Source organism: Arachis duranensis, chromosome 5 (assembly GCF_000817695.3).
Source record: "Arachis duranensis cultivar V14167 chromosome 5, aradu.V14167.gnm2.J7QH, whole genome shotgun sequence".
NCBI lineage: Eukaryota > Viridiplantae > Streptophyta > Magnoliopsida > Fabales > Fabaceae > Arachis > Arachis duranensis.
This window is the reverse complement of record NC_029776.3, coordinates 10611281-10618802: the sequence shown is the minus strand read 5'-3', so window position 1 is coordinate 10618802 and position 7522 is coordinate 10611281.

Here is a 7522-nt window from a genome sequence, read left to right as displayed (position 1 = left end):
GGTTGCATGAGAGGATCGTCGGTGGTGGGAGATTCGGTGACGCCGCCGCCTCCGATGGCAGGGAAGAAGGCGGCGCCGGTGACGGAGGAGGATGACGCAAGGAGCAAGTATGGGGAGATGATGGAGATGAAGATGGTGGTGCGGCATAAGGACTTGAAGGAGATCGTAGAAGCCATTAAAGAGAGCTTTGACAAAGCTGCGGTGGCCGGAGATCAGGTCTCTGAGATGCTCCAGATCAGTCAGGCACAACTCGATCGCAGTTTCAAGCAATTGAGGAGTTTGTTCTCTTCTTCTTGTTTGTTTGTTTTGATAATTAGTTGATAATCAATTTTGGCTTTTTTATTTGTTTCATTTGTATGGTTACTGAATTTTTGGGCAATTAAGGAGTTAAGTTCATTGGTTCTCCTTGACCATCACTTTTTCTTTGGACCCATTCCTCCCTTGATGAATCATTACTACTGCTACTCATCAACCTGTTTTCGTTGTTCACATTGTTGTTAAGATGCGCTTGTTGCCTCAGTCCCACTTGGGCGGCAACAAAAACAGCATGATGATGTTGATGAGAAGGTTAGTTTGGAGGTGGTACTTGCTGCAGCATGTTTTGGAAGCTGAGAGTATCTAAAGAAGACAAAGAAGAAGAGACAGATTGTTGGAAGTTAATGGTTGTAGTTGGAGAGAAGAAAGGGAAGAGATAAGGAAGTGGGGGTGCAGGTGAAGGGTGAGGGTTTTTTATTTTTTAATATTATTTTTATTAATTGATCAGGGTAATTTAGTAAAATAAAATAAAAAAATGACGATTTTATAACGTTTTGTAACGTTGAGGATGATTTTAATAACAAAAAAAGGTCGGGACGATTTTGATTTTCACCCCAAACTTTAGGGACGATTTCACTACTTAACCCTTTAAAAAATACTTTCTAATTATATAATTAACTTAATCAATAACCTTTATTATTGCTTTTATATTAAAATATATCAATTTATACTATCTACATTTTTTTTACTACTAATAAGTAAGTAGGTATTTGCACCATTATACTTATTGTCTTAAATAATGACTTAAGTTTCTTATTTTGTATGTTAAATAATATCTTGTTTCTTAAATTTATTAAATATTAAGATGAGAAAAATTATGCAATAAATTATATAAATAGTCATTACAAAAAAAATATATTTATCATATATAATAATCCTTAATATATGTAGAGTTATGTATATATTAGGATTATCTATTTTAATTATGTGAGGATTATTGTTATTTTCACTTTTTCATTACATTAGTAAATAATATTTAAACTAATAAAAAAATAATTAAATTTTTTATTAATTTGAATTAAAAAAATCTCTTGTAAATATATTCAACTTTTACATATACTAAGTGTTAGAATATTAAATAGTATAGTATTTGTTATAACAATTATTCAAAATATTAATTCAAGATACACTTGGACCTAGTAAGATCTCAATGCAAGCAAGATCAACCTAGACTCATTGTTAAGGTCCCAAATCTGACATAGGTTTATTACCTTAAAAGCTCAATATAGATGAAGTCCACATATTTCCTCTCAAATCGGCTTAAATTGGTTCTTCGTTACTAGTTAGGTATAGTAATAGGTATACTCTTGTCTCTTCTCCGTCTTTGCAAATTCCTGTTTAATTATCCCCGTTAAAGAACACATATCTCCTCGGGTATCTACGAATATTTTTTGAAAATTTTTGAAAAAAAATTAACACAAAAAGGCATAATAAAATAATTATACAATAATAAATTCAATATAATTCAACACAACATAACATATTTGTTGTGAAAAATAACATTTCAAAAGGAAAAAACATAAAAATATATTTCAACATAATAACATAACATAATTTTTTAGGACGATATTGAGCAACGTGGTGACAGACTTGAGAGGTAGAGAGAGAGAGAGAGTCGATGCTAAGAATGAGTCTGAAAGAAAAAGAAAGGATTCGAATTTGAAGTAGGAATTAAGGTTACTAAATTTAAGAAATAGATTTATGTATATATAAATTAGAATAAATTAATAATTTTATATTCACGTGGATTTAATAGGCCCCATAGATATGGATACTTATGTCTGTGTCCCTATCCATTTTCGCATGACAGGTCGTTTTACAGGTCCCCAATCCCCATCTAGCCCAAAACGCGAGTAATTCCCGTAAATACTCGCTATTTTTGTGGTCCCCGATACTTTTATGATCATCCATATCGTTAGCATTTATTGGTTCGTGATGTGGAGTTATATTATTCCAGCCACTTAATAAATTCTTAGATAATTAAAGTAAAGGTTATATCATTTTTGTAAAGTCACATGTATCCTTGTTATAATAATATTAATAGAAGATAAATGGATAACCACTAAATAAGTCACATTTTTCATATATATAACAATAACTAATCTTTAAATAAAATTATAAAAAAATTAAAAATAAAATTAATTGCTATTTTTCTGACAATTCATTTAGTTTTTAGTTTAAATTAAAAATTAAATTATATATTTAATTTATATTTATTTATTTATCCTAATGATTGTATATAATAGATAATATATTTAAGCATGTTTTAAAAGAAATTATTCAATTTTATATATTTGAAAGTTAACTATGAAATTAAGACTAAGATGAAGTAAAATACAATAAACATATGAGAAGTAAAAGTAAAATAAATAATTAAAAAAAAGCAACAAAATAATTAAAAAATAAAAGAAGATAAAAAAAACAATGCGTGTAGTTGATAAAAATACATTATAAAAAAAATTTAGTATAATCAATAAATATAAAAGATGAAAGACAAAAACTAAAATATGTTTTTATTAAAAAATTTCAAAAAAATATTATGAAAAAGAACCTATTAATTAAGTATTATGAAAATATTATAAAAAATTTAAAATATTAGTAAATAAAATAATAACTCTTTTAAGAATTATTAATCAAAATATATAAAAACACATTCTAAAAGTAATAAGAGAATTATTCAAATTAAATTCATTTATTTCATTTTCTTATTTATTATTTATTAAATAATTTAATATTTATCTTGGTCAAATCAAATAATATAATTAATTAGTTATAATTAATATTGTTAACTCTAGTGGTATAATTAAAACATATTAAAACTCTAAAGATAAAATTAAAGCTAAACGTTAAAGATAAAATCAAAACAATATAACATTTGCTATCTTATAATTTTTTTAATAAAAATTCTATTAATACACCTTTAAAATGCACCACTTTAATACATTTATATTTTTTAATAAAAATAAAACTTATGGTAAATATCTCGTATATTTGTTAATAAATTATATACAAATATTTTTTAAAATATATCATTTTTATTATACAAATATGATTATGATAATTAACTAAGTATTATATATTTTTTATTAATTTATATTTAATAATTTACTTCTAATAATACATTTAATAATGTAACAATTAGTTTGTTATATCTATAAAATTTTTAATATAGTAAAAATGTAACATATGATGAAAAAAAATTTAAAGCGACATAATTTTTTTATTAAAAAAATATATTTTTTGTTATTTTTTAGATACATTTCTACTTTTTCCAGTTATAAAAATGACAATTAAGTTTTAAAAAAATAGCAATTAATAAAGAAATACAATTTAAGGCAAACATGTTCTGAAAAATTAAAATAAAATAAAGATTTTTAATTATGATCATTAATATAATCATATATATTTACTTTAAGATTTATACTTTGAAAATTCAGAATATTAATATCTTGTATTTTTTATTTTTTTAATTGTAGACTATCATAAATATTAGTTATTTGTCAATAATAACAATTGTAACACTCTAACTTTTAGCACGTCATAATCGTACCAAAAGTAAGGTGTTATGGACCTGATTTCCTTTATTATAAATTTACTATTGAGTCTTTACGTCGATATCCCGTTTCAGTTTTTGAGAAAATTCCAAAAAAAAAATCTTGTTTTTACTAACTAAAGAAGTACATATCAAGAGATCTTCAAACACTAATATTCACATAATTACTAATAATTATAAGCACTATACAAATAAATTTAATATAAAACTCGAATACAATTCCTATTCCTCTGTATAAAATAAAATCTAAAATAACAAAGACGAGACAATTCTATGAAAGCTACTCAACTCATAACTTAACTCAAATAAAACTAATAACCGTCCACAACTTCAAGTTAAGTCTTCGAACCTGTGTCACTAAAAGGGTGGAATATATTAGGGTGAGAACAAACCGCACGTTCTCAATAGGAAATGGGAATGCCATAAAAATAATGAAATAAAGTGCAAATAATTAACTTTACTCAATAAAACTATATTTTTATCAAACCCTTTGAAAATACTCTTGGTTCTACTTTGGCTAACTAATTACCTCTTTTTAAAATCTCTAAACTCAAAACAAATTTTAAATATAAAACTAGTCACATTACTCGTTTCTCAGCCACATAGTTAATCCTCAGTCAAATGTCAATTCATAATCACTTTAATACATTCACAAACAAATAGTACAAGCAAGAGATTAAATTCAATGTACAAGCAAGTCACAACAAGACAAACAGCACAATCACAAAGAAATAAGACAAGCAACCGTAATCAAATGCAAATGTGCAAACAACATGATGCATGTGATAAACCACTATTTTATGGTTTATCTTGTGCTTAATTGAGTGGATTTTATCAACTCTTTACCCACTTATTCATACTATTTGCATGTTTTACAATTCCTTCCCAGAATTTGTTCTATGATTGAAAACATGCTTCTTTGCCTTTTATTTTCTTTTATTTAATCCTCTCTTATTACCATTAGATGCCTTGATATGTGTGTTAAGTGATTTCAGGGATTACAGGGCAAGAATGGCTTAGAGGATGGAAAGGAAGCATGCAAAAGTGGAAGGAATACAAGAAGTTGAAGAAACTGCAAAGCTGTCAGCCTGACCCTCTCACACTAAAATGACCATAACTTGAGCTATAGAGGTCCAAATGATGCGGTTCCACTTGCGTTGGAAAGCTAAAGTCCGGGGCTTCAATTTGATATATAATTTGCCATAGTGGCCGTACAGATAGATGACGCAAACGCGTCATTCACGCGGACGCGTCGCATCTGCAAAAATCAGCGTGGCAGATTTTGCAAACAGCGAATCCTGGACTATTTCCAGCCCATTTTCAAACCCAGAAAATACAGATTAAAGGCTACAAAGTGGAGTAATGAAAGAGACCAGAGATTAGACTCATAATTCATAATTTTAGTTTTAGATGTAGTCTTTAGAGAGAGAAGTTCTCTCCTCTCTCTTAGGATTAGGATTAGGATTAGAATTTATTTTAGGATTAGGATTTCTTATCACTTCAGGATTATTTCATCTTCAATTACAGGTTCAATGTTCCTTTAATTTATTTTCTCAATTTAATTTATGGATTTCTATGTTCAACTCAACTTCTTTATTTGGCTATAACTGCCCATGTTACATTTGATTGAGTTATTAATTTATGATTTTGAGGTATTTCAGATTGATGATTGTTGTCTTTTATTTATATAAATAATTTGAATTTTTCTGTTACCCTTTTGGCTTTGGTTGAGTAATTGGTGATGCTTGAGCTGTCAAATAAAGCAGTGGTTGAAATTGGGAGTTGCTAATTAATTTGAGTTCCAATCACTCTAACCTTTCCAAAGGAAAGACTAGGACTTTAGGTATCAAATTAATTAGTCCACTTGACCTTCCTTTGTTTAGTAAAGGTTAACTAAGTGGGATTAAAATCCAATTCTCATCACAATTGATAAGGATAGGACTTCCAGTTCTTATACCTTGCCAAGAGTTTATTTTATAGTTATTTATTTATTTTTATTGCTTTGAAAATATACCTGTGCCCATTGTCCAAATTCCAAAAACCCCAATTTTACCTTTTTCATAGCCAATAATAAGAACATACCTCCCTGCAATTCTTTGAGAAGACGACCCGAGGTTTAAATACTTCGGTTATCAATTTATTTAGGGGTTTGTTACTTGTGACAACCAAAACGTTTGCACGAAGGAATTTCTGTTGGTTTAGAATCTATATCTACAACGCGACTATTTTTATAAAATTCTTTACTAGTAAAAATCCTAACGTCAGCATGTCTATCCCTAACGCAGGCCATGAACTCATGTGTCGGTTGTCTACCCACTTTCGACATTACCCGGCACAAGTCCAAGATATGGCTTTCCAGATGCATACAGTGTGCTTATAAGTCGTACGGCTAGGCCACATACAGTGTGACTTTAAGTCGTACGGCTAGGCTGCATACAGTGTGACTTTCTAAATCAATAAGCATACATCTGGAAAACAATTCTCAGTGTGTGGGCGTCCCCACTTTACATTTGGCACTAAAGGCCAAACAATGTCACATATGCTCTCCTGTGGCAGACAATCTCTTTAAGTTAATATATTCTTTAAATTCTTGTTCTCTGCTCTCCTGTGACAGAGATTTCTTTTCTTAAAAAATCGAGCTCAAAACAACACTTAAAACAAAATCTCTCTTTACAAAATTGGATTAAAAATATTATGTTCTTCTTAATAAATCGAGTTTAAAAATAGAATACACATTTTCTCAACTAAATAAATCTCAAATAATTTAATTTTCCAAAACCAAATCTTTTAAAATAACTTTTCAAATAAAACCTCAGATTTTATAAAATTTTGGCAACACTTTCTCTAAAATTCGAACTATGCCACCCTTCCAGGTCCCTACCAAATCATTTCCAATTTTTCAAAAATCATTGTTAAATCCAACAAACTATATCCATTAGCAAAGCATTTATAAATCTAAAAGCTAACTAGTTTCAATGTCAAATTATTTTCAACTCTCTGTTTATTACCAATAAATCAACCAATACTTTCTCAAACTTAATTCATATCTCAGTTTAACAAACAACACCAATTAAACACCATTCACAACCACAATTCAACAAATTCACATCAATTAGTAATACTAGACTCTCGTAAATTATTTATAATTATTCAATAAGCTTTTTAGCCATTCTTAAATTAAAAGATTTAACTTTAAAAGCAAATTCCTACTTCCGTACGAAATCAAAATCAACGAAAATAGAAAAGCTTTCTGACCGAGCTGCTGAAAAAGAAAACATCAGAAATCGTCTATGCCTTCTTAAACTCTAATTGACCGAACTCAAAAGAAATAGGAACTACGTCACTATCTATCAATTTCTACCAGACAAAAATAACACCAATGTATAGAAAAGGAGAATACGAATATTTTTATCGGATTAAATTTTTAAATTTTTTATTAGAGATCACAAGAAATCAAAACCAAATACTCGGTTGTTCCATGGTTTCTCAATCTCTCTCTCCATTACGGCTTTTCCCTTTTTCTTTTCTCTCAAGTTCAATTCGGTAAAGCATGAATGAAAGAAATGGAAGTGATTAAAGCTAATGGGAATGGATGGAAATTTGTGGTAGCTAAGGCATTTAGGTGTCATTAATCTTTTATAATATATATATATA